Raw genomic sequence first — 26,223 nt, forward strand, 5'->3', positions numbered from 1 at the left:
AATGCAATCTCAAAACAGAGCTATTTTGATTAATGCACATAGAAAATGCACGAAATGTGTAGAGTTAAAGCAACAGGGACTTGCACCTCTCAAGAGGCAGTGAACCTCTGGTCTGATTTAAAAATGATTCTGTGCTGCCCGTTGTAGAAATCATTTTAGAAGAGAATTTCATGCTGCTCGAACTCATTAAATTTGTGAACGTAAATAAGTAAACATAAAGTCAAATAATGAAAGTTAGAGACATTCATGTGGGGTCTCTCAACGACAAACACGTGTAGATGGCTGAATGCCTGACAGCACTACAGTGATTTTTCTCGAAGTACCTGTAACGTCCCTTTCACAAGGACGGCAGTGCCCTGCATTAGGGATTCATCAGACTTTCGAAGGAGTGATTGCAATTCTCTCAAATCATTGTTTGCGTTTCTTTACGCTGGTGAGGCAGCTGGAAACAACGCAACCAGGAGGAAAGAGCTCCGCGTCTAGGTCGGGGCGGGGGGGCGCGGGGGCACACCCTTAAATACCTGTTGGGGCGCAGCCCCGGGCCCGGGGTCGCGGCTGGCGGGCGCGCGGGCGCGGAAGGAGGAGGCCGCGGGGCCGCCTCCTCGGGCAGCCCCGGCTCCTCCCAGCGGCGCCTGCGGAACCTGCCTGCGAGTCGCCGAACTCCGGAACGGAACGTGACCCGACCCCTCCCCGAGCGGCCGCAGCGAGGCACGGAGCGGCGCGGCGGACCCGGGCGGGCGGGCGGGCGCGCGGCCCCGCCCGGCGCCCACCGCCCTGCCCTCGCCTGTCTCCTCCTTTCCCCGGGGCTCCGCTGAGTTCATTCACTGGGATTGGTTTCAAGTGACGCCATCTCTTTATTTTTAAACCAATGACCTCATCCGCGCTTGAAGTTTCCTGACCAGCGACTCTTTCTCTTTTCCCCCAACCCCCCACCCCACCCCCCCGCCTTTCCCCCTCTGTGTATCACTGTTTGGGGGGCTTTAATCAATTTTTAAACGATTATTAGCACTTCTCCCTCCCCCCCTCCGCTTTCCCCACGCGGCCCCCCACCTTCACCTCCCCAAGTTCTTCACCCCTTTCAACATTGTTTTTTCAAGGCTGACTGGGGGGGGGTGGAAGAGAAAGAGTGAAGAAAAGTTGCAAACGTCTCCTCTCTTTCTAAGCTTCCCGCCCCCACCCACCCCTCAGAGAAGGAGAAGATAATATAGTGAAAAGAAGAGGAGGAGAGCGCGACGGGACGGACGCGAGCTGGAGCGCAGCCGCCCTCCCGGCTCCGCGGCGGCGCCTCTCAAGCCGGGCAGGCGAGGGGGGCCCGAGGGGAGACGCCGTGACAACTTTCATTTCTCCCGGAGGGAGTCAGGAGGTCGGCGGCCCCAAAAGTAAGTGGCCTCCGGCCGGCCGCGCACACCGTGCGGTTGGGAGGGTGCGGGGCTCGGGGCGCCCGCCCGCGCCGGCAGCATGGACGCTCCGCGGCGCGCCTGGACTCCGGGTGCCGGGCGGCGCGCTCTCGCCCCGCCGGCTCTGCCTTCCCGGGCGTCCGGGCCACCTTTCCGGGAGGCGGGGTGGGGGTGACCGCGGCCCGGAGCCGCACGAGCGTTTGAGGGGGGTGGTGTAGGCCTTGCTGGGGGCCGGGCCGAGCGGGAAGGGGGCGGGCGGCCGGGCGCGGGGTCTCGGTGCGTGCGCCCCCCGGCCGCGCCGCTGCAAGCGGGCCCGGCCGGCCGGCGGATCCCGCCGCAAGGAGCCACCGCCGCGGGACGCGGTACCTTCGCGGGCGAAGCTGCTCACTTGCAGGCGCGACTGTTACACAACACGCCTGCCAAGTGGGGCCCCGGCCTGACTGTTCCCATTATCCCAAATTCGCCTTTGGTGTAAGCAGCGAGGCCACCTGGGTGGTGACGGTGCTGCGTTCTTAAATCCAACCGACCAACCAAAAACTCCCGTTTTCATGCTGGGGCCCGAGTCACGGTGTTGGGGGGCCCAGCGCGTCCGTGACTTCTTTATTTACACTAGCCGTAAAACGTGAGAAATAAAAAAGCCCAAGGGGATAGCCGAGAATCTGTTTATCATGTGTGGTATCATGTAATAAAACACCAGGGAGGAGAATATTCATGCAGAATTGAAGCTTTCAGGTAATGGGTTAATTTCCTAAAACAAACAAAACCCCGGTGACTAACTTGAGAAAATACGAGTAGATCTGAAAATGAATGAATACTGCAAAATCCTAAAGGAGTTCATGAAACGCCAGCTGCAAAGACCCTAAGGCCTTGGGTGTTTGAAATTGTTTGGAGAAAGCACACCTCTAACTAGCCCGTGATGAATAAAGCTGAGAGGAAAAACCTGTTGCATAATCTCATTTGCCGTGGGGTTTGCTGTGCCGTCCCCTTGAACCAAGGGGAAGTGAGTTAAGATGCAGGGTTTTTAAAACTCTGAAGTTTTTATTTACCCAGTGCTCTGGCTGCCACTTCTGCTTTAAAAGATTATAAGTAAATAATCTGCTCTTACAAGTCAACCAAACCTATCAAACCTGTTTAGAAAATGACCAGGTATGTTTCTTTCCTTTCTGTGTGTGTGTGTGTGTGTGTGTGTGTGTGGTGTGTGAGAAATATACCATCCATGAAAGACCTTCTAACTACTATTGGGGGAACTTAGGCTGTCAGAAAAATGCCTCTTTATGCCACTTATTTTGTGGGGCTGATTCAGAGTACGCATAGGTGACAACTCTTTCCTCAAAGGTTGTATACTATTTCAAACTCCATGAAGAAGAGAGATTTTTTTTAAAGTTAAGGTAAATTTTTAAAGGAAAAAAAGAATTCTTACCAGTTTAGTTACTTTGAAGGATTTACTTTTCCTTGAGAATCCTGTATATTGGTGGACACACAGCTTGGGAGGCCATAATTAATTGAGACTTGTGGAGTTCTCTTATTTGGTGAAGGCAGAAAGCTGGAAAAGTGAATCGAAAAACTAGGAATTTGTGGCTTTGTATAGGTATTTTCATCAGAATATGACTAGACACGGTGAAAATTTTTTGGTTTTTTTTTAAAAGTTGGAGAATTTATTGAGTCTGAGGACTGTGTAGAAGGTTGCTGTTAAAAAAAAATTGGGGTAGTTAACATTGAACATCTCATATAAAAACTTGGGCCAAATTCACCAGCCCAAAAGTTGGTTTTTGGATAAAATAATGCATACTTATCAAAGTTCCACATGGGGGAAAATTAAAAATGGTTTATTAATTCTGCTGGTAATATGGTGAATAGTGTATGAAGGAAAGTGAGTTCAAGCACTGTAGCCCTACATTCATATGTAAAATAATTGAACAGCTATAAAGTAGAAACAGTCCTGTAAAATTGAGGATTAGGGGTCTCTCTGGCCAAAAACTTAATGGCAGTAACTGAAAAGGGGGCAAAAGAGAAGATCCTGTTAACCCAGTTCTTTTCCTTTTTCTTACACATTTTAAAACTTATTTGTAGAAGCGAGGCTGAGATCAGGTCTGTGGTGGGTGCGGAGTTTAGTCTGGGGCCAGGAGAAGGGCCAGGGTTGAAGCTATTTTCTATAAATGCTTGTATTGGGAATTTGATTCCATAGAGGTTTTGGTCTATGAGATTATATACTGATGAAGCTGATTTACATAGCTGTCCAATATTAACGTTTTCCTATTTTCAACCAATCACAATATCCTACTAAATATATTTTGCTAGAATTACCAGTGTAATTTCCCCCAGACTTTTCCTGGATTATCTAAAAAAAGTGGGATTTTCTATCCTGTGTTATTTGGACTAAAAATTTCACTGAACGTTTAATTGTTTTTAAAATGCTTTGCATTCTCAAGCAAATGCTATTTTAAGTTGAAGAAGTAAATTAATATAGAGTAAGTTGATTTGGATCAGAATTCTAAGAAAAGGGAGGAAAGGAATCAGGGCAAACAGAAACCAGATTTTATGACAGACTTCAACAGATTGAAAAAACTAGTTAAAAGACTTCATAGGAAAAACCACAATTGATGCTTGATTGGCTTTTTAAAAATTGCATCAAAATCCAAAACTAAGATATCCACCATCATAAAAGAAAATATTACTAATGTTGGCCTAAGCAAAAGCATAATTAAGAAAGTAAGTCTTGCCCAAAGCCACATGATATATTTTAAAGCCAGATGTCGATTTTTTTTAATTTTCTTGTGTTGTGGATAATCTCATATTTTTGTATATTTCATTAGCCCATGATCAAGGGTTGGCTGTGTGAGGGGATGAGGTTCATAAAGGTTGGCTGGATTTAAAGAAGCAAGCTCAGAGGCTTTAAGAATAGGCCATTCTCCTACACTGAGAAAGAGTTAGAAATTTAACCAAATAAATACAGTAGTGGCTCAAAAGGAAGGATCTAAGGCAGATTACTAAGGACAGGTACAAAGAAATAAAAGCTTGCCAGGGGTATGATCAATAAAGAAGGAAATGGGATATATCTTGGCATGAAAGAAAAAAGGGATAAAGAGAAAAAATACTCTTCAATACTTTGGCAACAAGAAGGGGATAATGAAACTTCACCTCCTCCTTGATTGGGATTAGATACCTCATTATAGGTATCATTAAAAAGTCACGAGATTTTTCATGACATAAAAAATTTAATCTTGGGAGAAGGGATGGATAAAGTGAATTAGCATAAGTTATATGAGAATGTAGAACTTGAAATTGCCAAATATAGAGACCCACTGCAATTTCAACTGAGAAAGGGAGGGATAGGTTTAAAAAGTTGGAACTGTTGACTCGATTTCTAGATTAACTATAGATATAAATCAAGGAAAACATTTATTAATGATATGCTGTTTATATATACTGAAGTGGATACCCAAAGCTGGAGACATGGATCCATGCCCTTAATAAGGAGAGGAGGATTATAAGAATTTTAAGCAAAGTATGTACATTTGTAAAAGTAAACAGTTATCAGACAGATGGGAAGTGCCAAATTCATGGTATAAGGGAGAAAGAGATTGGAGCATTGGGGGAGGTAATGGGGAGGTAATCTTCGTAGAGATAACAGAATTTGACCTTGGCCTTAAAGGATGGTTAACGTGTATGGAGGAAAGGAAATGGGGGAGGTCATTCATCCATCTCTTCATTCAGCAAATTTATTTGGAGCCTTTACTGTATGTTAGACACTGTTCTAAGAACTGGACATACAGTGGAAAATAAGATAAAGTTTTTGTCCTTATGGGCCCTAAATTCTAGTGGGAGAAGATGGAGGGATAGTAAACAAGTAAACACTACATGGAAAGCCTGATGACAAATTGTGATGTCTAATGAAGATAACGGGCAGGGTCAAGGAAATTATAGAGGGCTAGTTACGGTCCCACTTAACTCTGTTTTGTGTATAATATTCTGATGAATGTAAATGATACAACTATGTATTTTTAAGATTTTATTTATTAGAGAGCACAGAGGGAGTGTGAGAGGGAGAAGCAGATTCCCCACCAAGCAGAGAGCCCGATGTGGGGCTTAATCCTCCTGGAATCATGACCTGAGCTGAAGGCAGACGCCTAACTGACTGAGCCACCCAGGTGCCCCTATACTGTTTTTCTACAAATAGTAGAAACTTGAAGCAAAATGTCAGCCGAAATGGGAAAGTCTGGACTCACTATAGTTATCTGACCACTAGGTTTTGTTATTGTTGAGATGTTCTTCATCGTGTCAACTAAAATTTTTTTGGTAACTATTACATGTTTTTAAACACATTTATAAAGTACTTCTCAAGTGTTCTGTGAGAAATATGTTCCCTCCTCTTGTCTGCACTTTTAAATAAAAAAAAATCTATAGGTGAAATTGAGGTAGAGGACTCTAAAAAGGATTTATATTAATTGTATATTACCTGTGCTTCTACAGTACATTCTGACATACTTGGGCTAAGCCTATGGAAGAGAAAACAGTTTTCAGAGGAGGTGGGAAATTCTTTAGCATTCCCTTGGTTTCCTTCTATTTTTTTTTTTTTTTTAAGATTTTATTTATTCATCTGAGACAGAGAGAAAGCATGAGCAGGGAGAGAGGCAGAGGGAGAGGGAGAAGCAGGCTCCCCACTGAGCCAGGAGCCCGATGTGGGGCTCAATCCCAGGACCCTGGGATCATGACCTGAGCCGAAGGCAGACGCTTAACCATCTGAGCCACCCAGGCGCCCCTCCCCCCCCCCCCTTGGTTTCCTTCTAAACTGAATACTCAGAGAAGAATTGTAGGTATAAACGCTAGGGGTCTGTGGTGTGTGTGAGAAGGACAATAGAACTCAGATTTGTTTTAGTGACTGCATGAGGAGTGGGGCAGACTGCAGTTTACAGAAAAAAAGATGCACTATAAATTGTAATGGTAAATGGCAAGGTCATTAATATTAAGTAATTTCCACTCTTCCCCTTAAAATCAATGGGGAAAGACATGTGTAGAGAGCTGCTTATTGTTTGCATTGTGTAAATTAAAAAAAAATACCACTCATATCCTAGGTGGTGCCTAGTAGAGTTGTCTTTTGATAAATATTTGCTGAATAAATTGAATAAATTCTCACAACTGTTACTTTTGACCATGGTTCCATTAAGTCTCTAGCTTAGAGCATTGTTTTTTGAGCTTTGAGATGAAACCTGCAGGGGGTTGCCTTATAGCCTTGGGCACCTGTCTTGTTTGAGCAGTGCTGCTCACTCTGAGAACCTGGACCCTGACCTCACCTCCAGTTTGTGGCTGATCTGACCTCATCTTTTCCGAAGAGGTGGGTGGTTGTCTCCTATCAGCTTTTATCTTCCTGAGTAGCTGAGCTATGTCCTCTTCTGGTCACCTCTTAGGACACTGAAGTATTGCCAGTCTGGCTTATTTTATAGTGGGTTTCTCTTGTTATTTTTGTTGTTTGGTTGGGAGAGAAACACATCCCTCAGGAAGATAGTTGTTGACTTTGCTTTATAAACTGTACATGGTATATAAAGCATGGCATTATTTCCTTTTCCTTCTAGCTTTAGCTAAAAATCTTGTGTTCCCTTGAAAATGAACTGGTAAATGATTTTTTGATGATAGGAAGCAACTAAAAACTAACAAGACTTTTTTTTTTTGGAGACAATCAGGAAACATGGAGTGTGTATTAGATGATATATAAGAATTATAGCCATTAAGTTTTTATCCATGTTAATGGTATTGTGGTTATGTTAAAAAAATTCTCATCTGTTAAAGAGGCATATGGAAGTATTTATAGGCAAAATGAAATGATATCTAATATGTTTTTTAAAAACTTCAGGATAGGCACAAACATACACAAATGGGAAGGAAATAAAACAATATTGGCAAATTTTTGATAATTGTTGAAGCTAGGTGATGGCTACATTGGGGTTTGTTATTGTCTGTATTTTTATCTATATTTGGAAATACCCATAATAATTAAAATATACATTGCCAATTAGAACCGTAGAGGAAGAAATTTAATACAGTAAAATTTTGTGGTTGGACATTTGAGCTAATTGACTAATCAAAAATCTCCCCTTCACAATTTTCTGTAAGTTCTGCTTTTAGTAATGGATTTTTAAAAATAAGGAGAATTTTTTTTTTAAGATTTTATTTATTTATTTGAGAGAGAGACAGAAACAGCATGAGAGTTGGGGAGAGGGTCAGAGGGAGAAGCAGGCTCCCCGCTGAGCCGGGAGCCTGATGTGGGACTCGATCCCAGGATCCCGGATCATGAACTGAGCCGAAGGCAGTCGCTTAACCAACTGAGCCACCCAGGCGCCCAAAATAAGGAGAATTTTGGTCATTAGAAGTATTTAAAACTCTTAACTTTGAGACTTTGTAATAATAACATAGTTGTAGTTTATAAATTGCTTTGATATATTTTTTCTTTTATCCTCAGAACAAGATATGAGTTATCCATCTTAACAGATGAGGAAACTAAGACCTTAGTCTAAGTAATTTATACAGATCCCAAAGCAAGTAAGAAGTGGTGCTGGACTTGGAGCCGAGATCTTCTGATTCATTTTCAGGTGCTTATTTTCTTATATACATTCTTATAAGTGTTCTTTTTAGGTGTTATAAGCCACTGGTTTTCAAACATTTTGGTGTCATGACACGTTGTATTCCTAAAAATTATTGAGGACCCCAAAGATCTTTTGTTTATGTGGAATATATCCATCAATATTCAATATATTAGAAATGAAAACTGAGAAATGTTTAAATGCTTATTCATTTAAAAATAACAAACTTATTAAAGGTTAATAATACAGATAACATAGTTTCATGAAAAAGATAGTCCAAAGCAAAAAATATAGTGAGAAGTGTGACATTTGCATTTTGCCACTTTGTTTACTGTGTTTGCTTAATAGAAAACAGTTGGATTTTCATAACTACTTTTATATTTCAATCTGTTATGATAGTTTGGTTTGAATTATATGGGGAAAGCCCTCTATACACAGATACATAGTTGAAAAAGGGTGGACTGTTTTAATAGCTTTTGTAATTGTGAATATCCTTTGTCACATTTTCAAAACTCAACAAGTGGTAGATCCTTAAAAGTTAGTTGCAGTGTTGAATCTGGAACCATACCAGTGATTTTTTTATATTCCATAACATTAAAATTCTATTGGTCCATCTTGAACTTTGAATGGATCTTTGACCTGTATGTGATTTTGTAACATCATGCATTGGTCATTTGAAAAATAATGGTTTACTGAGTTATACAGATCTTTCAAATATTGACACATTTGATTACACAATATTTAACAAGTCACATTCATTAATATGACCATTATTCTCATCAAAAAAGCCTTTGAGAATTGGGAAGTGGTCAAGATTTTGCTGTTGAGTTCAAGTTTTCCAAAATTCTAATTTTGAAAGCTCAAATTTTATCATCGGCAACAGATATTGTCAGTTTTTTTCCTTGAAGTGTCAGGCTCACTTTATTCATTTTAGAGAAAATGTCTGCCAAATACCTCAGTCTGAATAACTGTTGTCTGCCAGTCATTCTTTTAAGCAAAAATGATATTCTATGAAAAAAGTGTACAGTTTACCTCACAACTGCAACAATTGTATAAATCCTTTTCCTTAAGACTGCCATTGTATTAAATATGCAGCAGAAGTGTTTTTTTGTGTACCTCCCATTTCATCACACAGAATATTAGAAAGACCCAAGTTCTCAAGAGTGAGATGCAATGAAATTAATAACTCTTATTTAATGTTTTTTCAGGGACATTGTGAAGTGAAACTGGTTTTTTTTTTTAAATGATTGATACAGTGAAGGATATAATTATTACTAGTACAGTTTTATACTTCTGCCTTGATTCATGCTAAAGCACCAGCAGTTTTGCCCATCTTTTGTACCCTCAGAGCAGATATCTACATAGTTGTTTCAGGATAAATCATGAGACTCAAAAAAGTTATTTAATACTTTGAGTAATTCAGTAGCATTCTTATTTGTTGCAACAATTCACATAAAAGAAGACCTTCTTCAATTAGTTGGCATGGATACTGGAATAGTGAAAACAAAACAGTAAGTCCACCCATGTCTACGGATCTGTTCACTTATAAAGCATAAGTACAGTCCTTAAGGTGAGATATTAACTTCTAACTCATGTTTGCAACTAAATCTTTAATTTGATGAGATCCTGCATCATTTTTAAGTGGCACTGCTATGATTCCTCTTACTGACTTTTCATCCAGCAGACATTCAGCAGTGTTAACCATACCACGCTTCATTAGTTTCTCAGCTATTGTGTGCACTGTTAAACCAGTGCAATCTGGTTATTTACCCTGTATAATGCTTCAGTGGCTTGTTTATTTCTGATATGTAAAGTCTTGCTTTTTTTTTTCCCCCAAAGATTTTATTTATTTGCCAGAGAGAGAGGTAGAGTACAAGCAGGGGGAGTGGCAGGCAGAGGGAGAAGCAGGTTCCTTGCTAAGCAAGGAGCCCGAGGTGGGACACAATCCCAGGATGCTGAGATCATGACCTGAGCCGAAGGCAGACGCTTAACCATCTGAGCCACCAGGCGCCCCAAGTCTTTTGCTTTTAAAGAGCTCATCTTGTCAGTGTTTAAAACATTCCATTTCTCTTTCTTTAAACACTAAATGAATTCATTGGATGATAATGAAGTTATGGAGATTATAGCAGATATTACCAAAGATTGCTATTGCTAGGAACATGAAAGTACTGAGAATACACTCAACTCATTTCTGAAAATGTATATATTTATGCCTTACTACCTTAGAAAATGCTAGAAAACACAAGAATATATGAGCATATGTTCCACTAGTTGTCAGCATGATACATTGTCACCACATACCATGTATCCTCTGGATTTGCTGTTGTAACACTCACGAGAGAGTGAGAGCAAAAAAGGCAGATAACCTCTTCGTATTACTAAAAATAGTTTTGCCAGCATGGATCCCCTGAAAGGGTCTCAGGGACCTCCCACCGGGGTCTCTGGATCAAACTTGGACAATACTGATATAACTACCACCGTGTCCTAACATTTTTAGAGAAGTCTGACATAGACATCTATATAAATTAAGTAATGTTCCCATCTTAACTGATCAATTTATGAGGAAGAAGGGAATATGCTAGTGTGTGGGATGAGCCATGCGACCCAGAGACCATAATGGGTGGAAGGTCATATAATACCAGAAAGTGGTTAGAGGACAGACAGAAGGGAGGAGTCGGTAAAAGCACTCTGCAGCTGAACAAAAAATGAGCATTTGTTCTCCCTGTTTTTTTCTTTTTAAACTAGAAAAGCATGGAGCCCCATATATGCACATACATAGATATCTGTTCATACTCATTTATATCTGTGCTCAAAATTAGTACCTGCTCATTTTTTTCTTGAATGGCAACAGAAGGGATGGTTTCATAATTGAGAGGAGAATCGGTGCTGATGGCAGTTGTTTGTTCCTTCCAACCAGGGAGGCTGTTGACTTTTTTTTTTTTTTTTACCCCCTAAGGAAGCTGAGGGATGACAGAAGACAAATGAGGTTAGAAAGAAGAAATTATGAAAGGAGAGTGAGTGGTGTAGACATTGGTGATCATGGGAACAGCTGCAGGCAGGACTGGGCTGTGGACAGAGTGGAGAGATAAGCACTGGAGGGTAAGAGAGGGCTGGGGGGTGAAGCAGGTTCTCCTGTGTGCTGGGCGCAGGGACAGTGGGGCCTGGGGAAGTGCAGAGCTGGGTACAGCAGGAGTCATGGAGATAAACATATATTTGAAAGATTTCCATCAAAATATGGTTAAAATAACTATTTAAATCACTGCACTGGATAGTCTGACTTTTAATGTCTTACCAACATTTAAATTTTATTATTATAGCCCATATATATTCCATTATAGTAGAAAATAACAATGCCGTGAGTTTGGTGTAGTGCTGGTAAGTCTCTAAACTTTGATTGTGAGCATCAGTATATGAAAATATTGGCTGCGCCAGGTTTGGGACTGCAGATTCAAGAGTGAAATTGTAATACTTCATTTTTTACTAACAGGAGACAGAAGAGTTTCGTTCCAATAGATATCATTTATCAGTTTGTTTTACATGTGGTACTTATTTCCAAAAAGGATTTGAGATGGCAGAAGGAAGGATCAAAGTCAGTAATGAAGAACAAACATGATTCTAAATCATGTTTTCTTCCTTTATGTTTTCCCTATTGATGACATTTTAATAGAGTCATGTAGTTGAGGTACTGTAGATTGGTCTCTATTACCTATTCAGGAGAAATATAATCCCGTCACCTCTTAGTTGCATGTAGTGTAAGCAGAATATATTGTAATGGGAGTGAGATTGGGCAGGAAAATCATAGCATGCTAGAGAAATTTTTTTTTTAAATTTCAGAACTGGGGGCGCCTGGGTGGCTTGGTTAGTTGGGTGTCTGCCTTCGGCCCAGGCCCAGGTCGTGATCCCGGGTTCCTGGGATGGAGCTCTGTGTTGGGCTCCCTTAAGGGAGCCTGCTTCTCTCTCTCCCTCTGCTGCTCCCCCTGCTTTTGCGTGCGCTCTCTCTATCAAATAAATAAAATCTAAAAAAAAAAAAAAAAAAATTCAGAACTGCTTTCAGCTGTAGTTAATAGAAATCCACTAGCAGAGGTTTACACCATAAGCTGTTTGTTATTATGCAGTTCATGCAGTTCAGAGGTAGGTGGTCTGTCGGTTTAGCTGCTCAGCAGTGTTCTCAAGGCCCCTGGTTTGCCGTGGGCTTTGACTTTGCCACTTCTTTCCTGTTCATTTACTGTTGCCAGGTCACAAAATGGCTGCCTCAGCTCTAGACATCACATTCCTTTCCAAGGCAAGAAGGAGGAAGGGGACCAAGCAAGCAGTCCCTCCTCCTGTGCTTGCCTAACAGAGAACAAAATCTTTTCCAGAGGCATCCATTCCACTTTCTCTTAAGTCTCATTTGCTTGAGCTGTATTACAAGACTGCCCCCAGTCACAGGAGAGACTGGGGAAATGTTTATGGCCGAAGGGAGTGGGATTATCATTTCCTAGGGTTCGGCACACTGAGTGCAGCCCAGGAGAAATTGAGATTCTGTTAGCAAGTTAGAGGGAAAGCCATGTCTGTTGGGTAGCTGTGTTTCTGTCACATAGAAAGGAAAGCCCAAAGACGGGTAGGTAATGTGCTAAAACACTTTCCTTTAGTCTAGAGGCTGTTTTAAGTTTCCTCCTCAAATTAAGGCCATATCCATTTTCTTTCTGATTTTAGTGGAAGGTTGTACAGACCTATATCCCAATTAGTTGTAGAGCTAATTTAAAGACTAGTCTTAGTCTTCTCAAGTGTGAAATGAGAATATTGTATTAAGATCATCTTAGATGTAATCTCCAGTTCTAAAATTCATGTCTCTCTCCTTTTTTCCCCCGTCTTGACCACTTCACACTTAACTACCTTTTTTTCCCCGTCTTGACCACTTCACACTTAACTACCTTTTTTTTCCCCCTGTCTTGACCACTTCACACTTACTACCTTTTTTTATCAAAAAAGTGGACAGGATTAGAGAGAAGACAGGAAAACGTGTGGTGTTTCCTAGTCACATTGCTAGCTGGGTAGTATCTTTAATGAAGATCTTGATGGTATAGAAAGTTAAAGCTAAAATGAGGTTTTGACTTTTGGGCAGTTACTTATATTCTGCCCCAGATTTCCACTGAAAATGGAAAACCAAATACATTTTTATTTTTATAGAGGGACATGTATATACATGTGTGTAGTCTATAACCAAAACACTCTTGGTACAGTGTTCTGAGAAAATGCAAGTTGTCCTACCAGGAGGCTTAATTTGAAACACTATAGTTAAAAACTTGGTAGAACATCCCCTTTTGCCTATTGGGCATTTATTCTTTTTTGTTAATACTGTTCGCACCACATATTTGTCTTAGATAAAATTAAAGGACAACTAAAGGAAAGTGATTCCCTTCATGCATTGTGGCAACTAAATTTTACTTGAATGAGGCAGGACCTTTGAGGTTTCAATTGCCTTTAAATGGGATTCTACTTGTGTTTCAGCAAGACCAGTGATTTTCTTCCTCATATAAAATCCTGTCAAGATTATATAAATTTGGACATACAGTGAGTTGAAAATCATACTCCCAACTCTAGCAAATTGCAGAGCAATTACACTACTTATAAAAGAGGCTGTTAAAATGTTAACCTAAAAAGTTTTCATCTTTTCTCCAGCAAAAATCTTATAGAATGAACCTGCTGCATTTTATTTGGTTCATCAGTATTGGGAGACCCTGGAGATTAACATTGTTAACTGTGGCATTTAAGTGACCAAAAGGCACCTGCGCTATGGGGTGTATTTTTAAGAATAAAATGCATGTATGTATACAAATTTAACAGCTGCTTTAAACAGCTTAAGGGTAGCTTAGGGGCATCTAATTTCATTACCACAGAATATCCAAATATCAGAAACTTTTTCTTCTCAAACCGTCTTAAGTATGTAATTAAAGCAATTGTTTTCATTTTTCCTTATGTGAGTGACTAAGAGCCTTGTTAATGTAAATATTGAGGAAGCTTGATTTTATAACCAATAAAAATCATGTACAGTGGAAAACCCCTTCTCTTGTCTACAGTCCAACTGAAAGACAAACTCAAGCGTTTTTTTTCTGGCAGATGAATGACCCGTGTTGAAGGATCTTAGATGCTGTTAGTGGCTATCTCATTATAGAATGTAATTAATGATGTTGGTTTAAAGAGATACATTATTTTTGTGGGGGTGGGGAAATTTCCAAGTATAAATGTTAGGCAGTGTGGTATTCACTTGCCAGGAAAAAGTAGATTTATACAAGTTTTTAGTAAAAGTTATTGTGAAATCATTGGAGATTTTTATTATGGAAATGACCATTCATTCATTAAAATAAGCACTTTGGCTTCTGAGTCTGGTAGGCTTATTTTTTTGGACAAAAGACCCATTCTTTTTGCCAGTGGTCCTCAATATGTCATTGTTATCAGCATGAACAAGTATTTACTGAGTGACTTTTAAGAGTGAGGTATTAGAAGGGACGCAAGGAAGTATAGCATGTACTCGGTCATCAAGGAGTTTACACTTGGCACCATCTCTTTATTTTCCATTCTTCATGATTTAAACAAATCACCATAAAAGACTCCTTATTCTTCTCCCTGGGCGTTCTTCAACTGGGGGTCCAGCACACTAGTGTCCACTTTCTTAGGCTGGAGGATAAAGTCACAGTTAGAAGTGGAGGCCAGTCCACTTGAGGTCCTCAAGTGGCCATTTCTCCTTCCCTCCTGGGACTGCAGACCTGCCCCACTTGCTCGGAGAGCAGTGTGATAGCTGGCTGCTTCTGTAGGGTAGTTGGGGAGAAGGAAGACAGTGTCCTGGGGCACTTCTTGGCTCCTTTAAATGTGAAAGGTTGGGAGGGACACAGCAAGAAAAAGCGAGAGATCTATTGTCTTTTTTTTTTTCTTTTTTCTTATTGTGGTAAAAACAACATAAAGTTTGCCATCTTAACTAGTAGTGTTAAGTATGTTCACTTTGTTGTAAAGCCTACCTTTAGAACCTTTTCATCTTGCCAATCTGAAACTCTTTACTCATTAACCAGCAAATCCCTATTTCTCCCTGCCCTCAGCCCCTGGTAACCATTCTACATTCTGTTTCTATGATGTCGACTATTTTAGATACTTCATGTAAGTGGAATCATATAGCGTTTGTCTTTTTGTGACTTATTTTGCTTAGCATAATGTCTTTGAGGTTCATTCGTGTTGTGGCATGTGACAGGATTTCCTTTTGAACGCTGATTAATATTGTATTACCATTTTATGTATAACCACTCTTTGTTTATTCATCTGTCGATGGACATTTGAGTTGCTTTTAGTCATTATGAATAATGCTGCTATGAACATGGGTGTACAAATATCTCTTAGAGACCCTGCTTTCAGTTCCGTTAGATGTATATCCAGAAGTTGATAGCTGTATCATTTGGTAGTTCTATTTTTAATTTTTTGAGGAGCTACCATGTTGTTTTGCATAATGGTTGCACCATTTTGTAATCCCACCAAGAGTGCACAAGGTTCTTAGCATCTTTTATATACTTGTTAGCCATTTGTATATCCTCTCTGGAGAAATGTTTAAGTGGGTTATTTGATTTTTTTTGGTAAGGTGCCATTTTGTTTTTAAAATACGGATTGGCAACTTAGAACTACTCACAGATCAGGTGTGATAATGCAGAGATACGAAAATGGAATGAGTGGAGTATAGGAAGAGCAGGGTAGCCCCATCCATCTCTAGCTGTTAACAGTACAGCTTGCTTAGTTGAGGGCTTTGTATTCCAAAGAGAATTTGAGGCCTCAGATTCATTCTCCTCCTCTTCCTCCTCTTCCTCATTACCTGTGAAACCATGGGGACCGACAAGATGGTAACTGAGGTGTTAAAAATCTTAGTTTTGAGAGTATTGCCTTTTACCACCTGACCTCGAGCTGCCAACGTTTCCTTTGATCCTCAGTCATACTGACCCCTAGAGAGAGAAATCTTTGTTGATGGCTAATAAGCACTCCACAGAAGCTTTGTCACATCTTTGGTTTTTTACTTTTACAAATTTTACTCCTTTTGCTCTGGGGGTATGACCCTCAAATCCTGAGCCTGATTACTTCTTTTACTACTGCTCTACACAAGTCCTTCAGTGGGTATGTTGTACTTTGCCCTGGAGATATACGGCAGGTGTTTTTTAAAAACCTACTCACATGTCCAAAGTTCATCGGACAGCATATTTGTTGTTGTTTTAAATTCACAGAGCAAACAGAACACCCAGTCCAAACTCAGTGAATTTTTACTTCTGTAAAACCAGCTATCTTTCTGAGTTAAATGCCAGCTTTAAAGAAGTATTACCCAACTGATTTGTTTATTCTTTGTGGCTTTCATAGTGATAGTGTGGTAGGAATTAAAAGAAGTAATGTGATTGTGGTGGTTGAGGTTGAAGGATACTGTAGACTGTGCTATAATATGCTTAGAATTACTTTTAGATTTCAGGTACTTGATATTTTTAATTTTTTTGCATCTTATGGATACTATTTGGCAGATGACCAGTCTTCAGGGAGCTTATCTTAGTTATATCACCATATCACCCTATGGTGCTCTGACTTAAAATGCTCTAATGCTACTAGAACTCTACGAGGTAAGAAGAGCAACAAGTAAAGTCCAGTAAACCAAATACAAATGGGTGAGGAATGTGCATGGTGGCCCAGAAAGAGGGAGGAGTTCATAGTGCTTGCAGTGGAACTCAAGATAACCAGTCCAGTATTGCCTTTGTGCTTGGCTATCCATGACATCTGCATTGCTTTCTGGTATGTTGTCAGGTCTCGATGGAACATTACCAATCTCTTCTTTTGCCAAGATACTGAATAGAGCTGAGTGTGTGAACAGGGGAGGTAATGCAGAAGACTAAGGTAACTTCAGAGAGCTACAGTGTGGGAAGCTGCCAAAATGTATAGAGCCACCCTGGGTCATTCTTAACCTAGATTATACAGAACTCAAGAATTGAAAATGCATTTGATAACATTACGACAATTTCATTGCAAAAGATTATTTAGGCCCCGTGGGGCTTCTCATCACCCATCTCTCTGATTATTGTTGGTCATTTAGTTGTGAAAAAACAACCCCCAGAGAACAGGTAAAGTGAAAATATAAAACTAACTAATGGTAATTAGTAGGCCAGAATTCATTAATGTCCTCATTATCAAAAGGGTGTAAGATTTCCCCATCAAATGATAGCATTTCATAAATTTATAATATATACAACTATCAGATGTTTTCATTGTCCATTTATGTTGCATGGGAAATATATTTTTTACTATAATTTCATTTCTGGTTTTTAAACATATACAATGTTACTCATTAACAACATTAATATCATTTGTGATAGAAGTTCTCTTCCCTTTTGGATGTTTCAGAATCCACATTTTAAACATTAGAGTGGTACATATGGCTCTAAGACTGATTTGGTCACCATTTCTCTGATCTGTTTTGTATTTGGTGGGGAAAGATTTGCTAGGAAGTGTGACTGAAACAATCCTCCAATTTTGGCTAGGTAGTAGCTTTTAGAATAGCATTAGACTTCATTGTCCAGGTACCTTTTTATCAGAGTAACTTAAAATTCAATCACAATTTGTGTGATAATAAGTAAGCTTTTTCTAACTAAATAGGGAATATATAAGCATTTTGATAGTATTCAAAAATCAATGTAATTCACCACATTACCTGTAAAAGTAGAGAAATCATACGACTATCAGTATATTCAGGCGAAGCATTTGTTAAAATACAATATCTGTTCATGATACAAAGCTCTTAACAAACAAAAATAGAGACTTCCTAAATATGGTACCAAGTTCTGGTAAGGATAGAGAGCAAACGGAATTTTCATGTGTTGCTGGTGGGAGTGCAAAATGGTACAGTTGCTTTGGAAAACAGTTTGGCAGTGTCTTATAAAGATAAGTGTACACTTCTCATATGACTCATCAGCCTTACTGTTAGGTATTTACTTAAAAATGCAAACTTATGTTCCCTCAAAAACCTGTATTCAAATGGTTATGCAGCTTTATGTGTAATCACCAATAACTAGAAAGAACCCAAATTTCCTACAACTGGTGAATGAATATACTAAGTGTGGGACATCCCTACAAACTATTGATGTATGCCACAACATAGGTAAGTCTTAAAAGCATTATACTGAGTGAAAGAAGCCACTCTCAAAAAGTTACACACTGTGTGATTCAATTTAAACCATATTCTAGAAGGGCAAAACTGTAGGTATGGAGAACAGGTGAGTGCTTGCCAGGCTTTGAGGGTGGCGGAAGGTGTTGATTACAAAGGAGTGGCATGAGGGAATTTTTTTGGGTGATGGAACTGTTCTGTATTGTGGTCATAGGGATGGTTACATTTGGTCAAGACTCCTAGAACTGTACACCAAAAAATATGAATTTTACTTCATGTAGATTAAAAATAATACTTTGTTAAAGGTAAGTTCAGTAATATTCCTAGATATGACGTCTGTATACAAAATATGTATTTATGTATAACAGTAATAACCAGAAGATGAAGTTTTGAGAAAGATGATGTTTATAATATCATCAAAAAATTCAAATACCTGGGACTAAATAAATCTTTTTTTTTAATATTCTTTTTTTTCTTTTTTTTAAAGATTTTATTTATTTATTCATGAAAGACAGAGAGAAGCAGAGGGAGAAGCAGGCTCCTAAGGAGCAGGGAGCCCGATGCGGCACTCGATCCCAGGACCCTGGGATCATGACCTGAGCTGAAGGCAGATGCTTAACCATCTGAGCCACCCAGGCGCCCAGGACTAAATAAATCTAATGAAAGATGTCCAAAATCATTACACAAGCTGATTCTAAAATTTATATAGAAACACAAACAGCAAAACAGCAATTATAACTGTAGTTATAGTATGTAGTATTATATTAAAGCTTTTCCTATTCATCATACCTCCGATCCAGTAAATCCATGCTTAAGTGTATACCCAGAAGAAATGTGTACTTTTGTTCACCAACAGTCACATACAAGAATGTTCATAGTACAGTTTATAACAACTCCAAACTGGAAACAGCCTAGATGGCCTGTCAGTAGAAGAATGGATAGGTACACTGTCATATATTCAGTGAAATACTGTATAGCAGTGAACAGGAGAAGCTATTGCTATTTACAACAACATGGGCTCAAATATAGTGTTGAACAAAAGAGTTTAGACAGGCAAAAACAGGCAAAACGAATCTGGCATAAGAAGTTGGGATAGCAGTGACCTTTATAGGGAAGGAGATTAATTGAGGGGATAGTATATGAAGCCAGCTTCTGGAGTCTTCTATTCCTTGATCAGGATGGTAGTTACAGGGGCGCCTGGGTGGCTCAGTTGTTAGGCGTCTGCCTTTGGCTCAGGGTCCTGGGATCGAGCCCCGCATCAGGATCCCTGCTCAGCGGGACACCTGCTTCCCCCTCTCCCACTCTCCCTGCTTGTGTTCCTCTCTCTCTCTCTCTCTCTCTCTCTCTCTCTCTCTCTCGCAAAAAAAAAAAAAAAGTAGTTACATGAATATGCTAACTTTGCTAAGAGTTCTTTGGTTGTACATTCATACTTGTATGCTTTCTAGTATACATGTGGTATTTGAATTTTTAAAAGTTTATTAAGAGAGATTTTGAGTTAACTAAGAGAGAATGGCATCCAGATTGTGTTAGTTTCTTTTTTCACTAGGAAACTTTACATTATCAGTGTTGTAGGAGAGAAAATTATACCTATCTACAAATAAATAACTAGCTTCATAAATACATATAGAGAACAGTTTTAAATTATTTCCTAACTAAATCAGCACATGCCTGAGCTGCTTAGGTTTTAATTGCTTCTGTTGCAAGGGAGGATCCCATTCTTCCTATATCCCTATTGTTTTGTTTTTTTGTTTCACAAAATAATATGTTTTTGAAATAAGTCACAGAGATGAAAAGTACAGCATAGGGAATAGAGTCAATAATATTTTAATAACATTGTATGGTGAAAGATGGTGACTATACTTATCGTGGTCAGCACTGAGTAATATACAGAATTGTCAAATCATTATGTTGTACACTTGAGACTAATAAAACCTTGTATGTCAACTATACTTCAATAAAAAAAGAATATATTTGTGGAAACCATTCTACATCAGTACATATAGACATCTTTCTTTTTAGACAGCCATAGGGAGTAATATTATATTGATATAAAAATATATTTAACCCATTTATTCACTGACATTGAGATTGTTTCTGACTTTTTACAATTATAAACATGTTTTTTAGTGAACAATATTTCACATATACTCGGGCAAATATTTATATGGGACAAATTATTGGAAGTAGAATTTTTGTATCTTAGAGTATGTATATTTTATTTGTATATTTTAAACTTTTTGTTTGGAAATCATTTTAAATGTACAGAAAAGAAAAAATCAACATTTACTGTTAACAGTTTGCTCCCTTTGCTCTCTTTCATATATATACATGGTATATTTTTTCCACTTGAGAATAAGTTAGGCACATCATGGCCCTTTATCCCCAACCACTTCAGTGGGTCTCCAAAGAACAAGGCTGTTCCACCTACGGCAGAGCTGTCAACTGCAGTAAACCTAACATTGACTTAATACCCTTATCATTTCTATCATTTGTATTCCAGTCTTGTCAGTTGATCCAGTAAGAGTCTTCATAGCATTTTTTCTCTGTAGTACAGGATCCAGTTGAAGATCAGACGCTGCATTTACTTGTCATATATCTTTTTAATTTCCTTTTATTTGGTATAGTTCCTTGGCCTTTGTCTTTTTTTTTTAAATAACAACTTTATTGGGATATCATCACATACCGTACAATTTACCCTTTAAAAAAATTGAGATCTAATTCACAACTATAAAATTCATTTTTTTAAAGTAAAAAAAAAAAATTCAGTGTTTTTTTGGTATACCCAGTGGAACTATGCAAGCATCACAACTAACTCCAGAACATTTTTATCACCCCCACAAACGTTAGACACATTAACAGTCATTCCCCATCAGCCCCAGCCCCCCACCCCAGGCAGTCTCTGGCAAACCACTGATCTTTCTGTCTCTCTAAATTTGCCTGTTCTGGGCATTTCATATATACAGATTCATATAATACGTAGCCTTTTGTGTCTGGCTTCTTTCACTTTGGAGAATGTTTTCAAAACTTGTCCATGTCATAGCAGGTATCAATTTTCGTTTGTTTGTATGGCTGAATAATATTCCATTGTGTGGCTATATACCATGTTTTACATAGCCATTCATCATATAAATGCCGCTGTGAACATTCTTGTACAGGTTTTTGTGCCTGTTTTCAATCCTCTCTTACCTAAATTCTGATCTAGGCTTCATATGTCATTGTAACAGTCAGCGGAACTTTCTTGGTCCTTGTTTCCTTTAGGGTTTGTACTGGGTCATGAGTAATCAGACACAGTTATTGGAAGACATGGCAGTTTTGTCATTCTCAAGTGGTCTATGGACTAAAAAGTTTGAGGATCATAAAGTCTAGCAGCTAAAGTCTGTCTATAACTATTCTAGGTTGTCCAGCTCTTGAACGCTTATACCTTTGCCTGCCTTACTGGACCTTCCAGTAAAACGGACTGATTTTACTAAGACTTCCTCTTTTACTTTTCCTACTTGCACTTTGTAGGAGATGCCCATGGGCAGAAATGTCAGTGTCATCTTGTCAGATAAGTGTCAGAGTCATAGAGCCGTCCTTCCCTTTCATGCTTCTCTTTAGGTTTATATTTGTGTTGGGGGAGGGGCTGCGCATACCTGGGATCTGAGGGAAGGTGAACTGTCTGCGCTCTCCACCCCCCTCCCTTTCCCTCTGCTAAGTCAGTGCTGCAAACTGCCTGCCTCCTGAAGATGAATCTGTGTTAAGTGTTTCCTGGCAGGAAGGAGCCAGCCTCAGGGTCCAGCTGAAAAGAAGTTGCCTCCAGAGTTTGTAAAAGAGTGTGCTGGCTAGTAATGTCCCCACTCCCTCCATCTTGGCCAGAAGTTATTTGTGAATACACAGAGATTGTATAGCACCCTAAGGAGCTGGGGTAGGAGAGCATCCAGAGTGAATATAGGTTGGTGAGATTTATCATCTCCTCCTCGTTGACTTTCAGACTTCACCACTAGAAATTCTTTCTCTTGTCCCACTCTTGGAGCACCCCTGTACACAGCTTTACAGGTATCTGGTGCACACATTTTATGTCTATGGGATTGTGTCATCCAAAGATGCCTGGAGAAAAAGGTTTGCATAAACCAGATGTTCAAAAACGGTTATATAAGCGAATGAGCCACAAGTTAGACCCAGTACTCACGGGGGAGAGTCAAATGAGCATTTTCTAGTCTGGTGTTTCTTCTGTTGTATGTTAATAAGGTATATTATGAATAAAAACTTCTGACTCTGGTTGAATGCTACCTTTTCTTTCTTTCCTTTTTTTTTTTTTTTAAAGTAACTACTGGCACAACCTTGAGAAGGGTGGGGATGTCCTTTATTTAATGTAATGGAGATCATTGGCTGGAGGCCCAAATCTTGGTTTCCATCATCAGCTTATTAAATGAAGTTTTACAGGATTGGATCAGAGGGAGGGGTTACAAAAGATTGTATGCCCTGTGATTTGCCCTTAGTAATGGGAAATTCCTGGGTGGAGATATTTATTTAACTTGTATTCATTCACAGGTGAACACTGATCTCTGTTTTGTCTCCCTTCAACCTTAAAAAATCTTTTCTTGATACATCCAAAAAACAGCGAAGAAAGATTGGAAACTAGATTGCTTCGACCTTAAACTGTTTTATTAAGCCAGAACAGGGTTCTGTGCCCCAGCATATCCCTGTGGACTTTTGTTGGGTGTGGTAAGTGAATTGTGGTCCTTCATTATTATTGGAATTCTAGAAACTATGACATTGAGAACTTGATCTGTGACCTGATGACATGTTCAGAACCCCAGACTTCGAGCAGATATTATAACACATACACTTCAGGATGTAGGTGAGATGGATTTCAGTGTAATGTGTCACCCAATTTCTCCTTTTCTCCTTAAACTCTGCCTTCCAGATGGCCTGTCTTTTGCGACCCTTCCTTGGGAGGCAATAAAGAATCCACGTCTGTCTACTTGTATAAAAAATACTGATGCCTGGGTCCCACTCCCGAGATTCTGACTTACTGGTCTGAGATACATCAGGCTATTTAAAAAGTTCCCCAGGTGATTTTAATGTGCAGCCACGGTTCAGAACTACTGTGTTAGCCAAAATGCTCCTCCATTAATCCTGTATTGAGTTACTCCCTTTTTAGCAAGTGTTACAATTTATAAAGTATGATTCTCCTGCATACTTAACTGTGTTCTCACAGTGACCCTGTGAAGCAGATAAGCTTCTGCTTTCAGAGTTCCTTATTCTTCATGAATGTTCTGTGGGGCTTGTTTCATCATTTTGTTCTCTACTTCTTACATGGCTGTTTCTTTTTTAAAAATATTTTATTTTTAAATAATCTCTACACCCAATGTGGGGTTCGAACCCACAACCTTGAGAGCAAGAGTCACAGGTGCCCCTCGCATGGCTATTTCTCTGCAAATAGTGGTTAGGCTGTCTCTCCTTACAGCCACACATACCAGGCGTTTAGAAGGGTGTATTTTTTCTCATCTTTTGAAATCTATTGCTTTCTGTGCCTTTCAGGAGCCTATTAAAATTTGCAAAATGTTTGGTAACACCTATGGGGTTGTGGAAAGCACTATGTGGGAGCTCTGGTTTCTGTTCCATCATTAATGAATTGTATGACTTTGGGCAAGTACTTAACATTTTATAAAAGAGGTATTATTGACCCATCAGAAGGCATGCACTAGGAGTGGAATGGAATGCCTGCTTCAGCTTTGAGACTTGACTTCTCTCAGGCTGATATCCCGTTCTTCCCATTATTGGCAATTCCCATTGCCACTTTCAGTTCAAACACGGCTTTTGTACCTTTTGTCCCCCAGGTGACAGAGAGACTGAGAATCAGTAGGTCTTAACAACTGATTGAATGTGAACATTGAGAGAATCAAATGTATCTTTAGGACCGTGTTTTTCAAAGTTGCCTGATCTGAAGAACCTCCTGGAACATTTATTAAATGTCACAGTCTCCACTTGAGACCTCAGGTATCACCAAGGCCTGGGTGATCGTTTTTATCATATTTTAAATCAAATTCCTTAAGTGATCCTTGGAGTTAGACAAAACTGAGAAGTTGCTCTTTGGGAAATTGAGTATAGTAGGTGGTCAGTAAATGAACACATGTCTATTCCACTAATCTATTTAATTTTTCTTCCTTGAGTTTTACATTTTTTAAAAAATTTTATTTATTTATTTGACGGAGAGGGAGAGAACAAGAGAGGGAACACAAGCAGGGGGAGTGTGAGAGGGAGAAGCAGGCTTCCTGCCCAGCAGAGAGCCCGTTGCAGGGCTGGATCCCAGGACCCTGGGATCATGACCTGAGCCAAAGGCAGGCGCTTAACAACTGAGCCACCTAGGCGCCCCGAGTTTTACATTTTAGCTGTGGTCCATAACCTCAGAATTCAGAAGGACAAACACTTTTTGCAAAACAAAAAACTGAACATTTGTGTTTTTGCTTAGAGGGCCTTTTAGTCTCTGATAGTGTTCTGTGATGCTTAACTATATTGATAGCAAATGGTGGTAGGTTTCTTTTGTACCTATTGGAGAATCTGTGCAGTGAGATGAAACACTGGAGCCTTGTAAGCATTATCGTTGGAGTCTATGCCGTGGACTACCTTTTATATGAGATGGTGAAACTAGGTATTTTGGTATTTAAGTCATTGAGTTCTTAACGGACAATACTGTGGTCTGCTTTATACTAAATTTCACTTGTGGCAAACTTATTTTACTTGTAATGATTGTGCTTTCAGTTTTAATTTTGACTATGTGGTCTTTGGTACTGCAGGTTACTTTTGGAAAAGGGACATTGCCCTGTACTAAATTGTATATGTTTATATTGCTTTGTATGGAATACATATGAATGCTTCACACCTTGAAGCAGGGCTATCGTAGGGATATGTGATTAAATTTTTTAAAAAAATCTCTAATTTTTTTTCACACTACTAAGTCACTGTTGGATGAATCCCATGATTCTGTATTAAAACTTACTTTGATTAATGATTCATACAAAATAATTACTTTCTTCTTCTGAATAGCATGAGCATGACATGAGTTACCACTGATTAAAATATATATGCCTTAGATTTTTTGTTGCAAAAGATATATATCTTTTATATATGCATATATGTACATGTGTGTATATAATGGAAATTTTAGAAATTACTGAAAAATATATAGGAGGAAGTCTCCCATAATGCCAACATTCAGCATCTACCTCTGTTTGCATTCTGCTTTACTTATTTTGGCCTTTTAAATATGACTAATTCTTCTGTTTATGAACAGTGATCTAACTAGTAAAACTTGAACCTGTACATATTGCTCATTTCACTTGATACTGGTTCATCTGAAGCAGGGACAGAATAGGGTATTGAGATATTTCTGGATGTTTTTATTGTAGAATAACTTGATAATGTACTCTAAACAGCCATTTTCATGGACAGCTTCAGTCAGGAAGTCAGTTATTTAATAAGGGTATATTTTGTGCCAGGCATACTGCCTTGGATTTAGACCATCGCCAGTTCCTTAGCTCTTTCCTTTCCTGTTGGATTTTATAGTCCTCACTCTAGGCAGAGCCCATCTTTAGACAATGAAAATTGTATAGGTTATAACTAGTCAGTCTCCTTGCTTCCATTTTCTCCTTATTTCAATCCATAGAAAGTTATGGGTGAAATTCTTCCAGCAGTGTTCTCATGTTCTGTTCATAAAGCTTGTAGTGGCTTAGGTGGCTTTAGACTTCAGGAATCCTCGCCAGCTGGCCCCTTCCACTTCACCAACTAGTTCTGTTACCTCGCTGTTACAATCTCTGCTCTAGCCAGGGAAATTTGCACACAACTTATCCCTCTGCTTTTGCTCATGCATATTCATCTGGAGTTTTCTTCCCTCTTCTCTCTGGCAGTTCATGTCCCTGTTTTCCTTCTTTGACTTGCTGTACACCTGCTAGCATGTGCAAATGTCATTTTTCAACTAAATAATATCAGGGGCTTTCCATCCATTCTGGTTTTTTTTCCCCCCCACAGTGCTCCATATTGTTTTAGAAACCTAAGTTAATTCAACTTAAACCAATACAGACACAGGTATTTTTCAGAGCGGGAAAGTGTCCCCTGCTTA

General features: G+C 39.3%; 1 protein-coding gene across 1 annotated transcript in view; it reads left to right on the forward strand.

Moving 5' to 3' along the window:
* The first annotated feature begins 958 nt into the window (after positions 1 to 958).
* DUSP16 (dual specificity phosphatase 16) overlaps positions 959 to 26,223 on the forward strand; it is a 76,654-nt gene continuing 51,389 nt past the window's right edge. Inside the window, exons 1-2 of the mRNA XM_027592870.2 lie at positions 959 to 1,379; positions 7,852 to 7,981. The gene's annotated coding sequence lies outside the window, so the exon portion shown is untranslated. The remainder of the gene's footprint in view (positions 1,380 to 7,851; positions 7,982 to 26,223) is intronic.

This window comes from Zalophus californianus, chromosome 9 (genome assembly GCF_009762305.2).
Source record: "Zalophus californianus isolate mZalCal1 chromosome 9, mZalCal1.pri.v2, whole genome shotgun sequence".
In the NCBI taxonomy this organism is placed as follows: Eukaryota; Metazoa; Chordata; class Mammalia; order Carnivora; family Otariidae; genus Zalophus; species Zalophus californianus.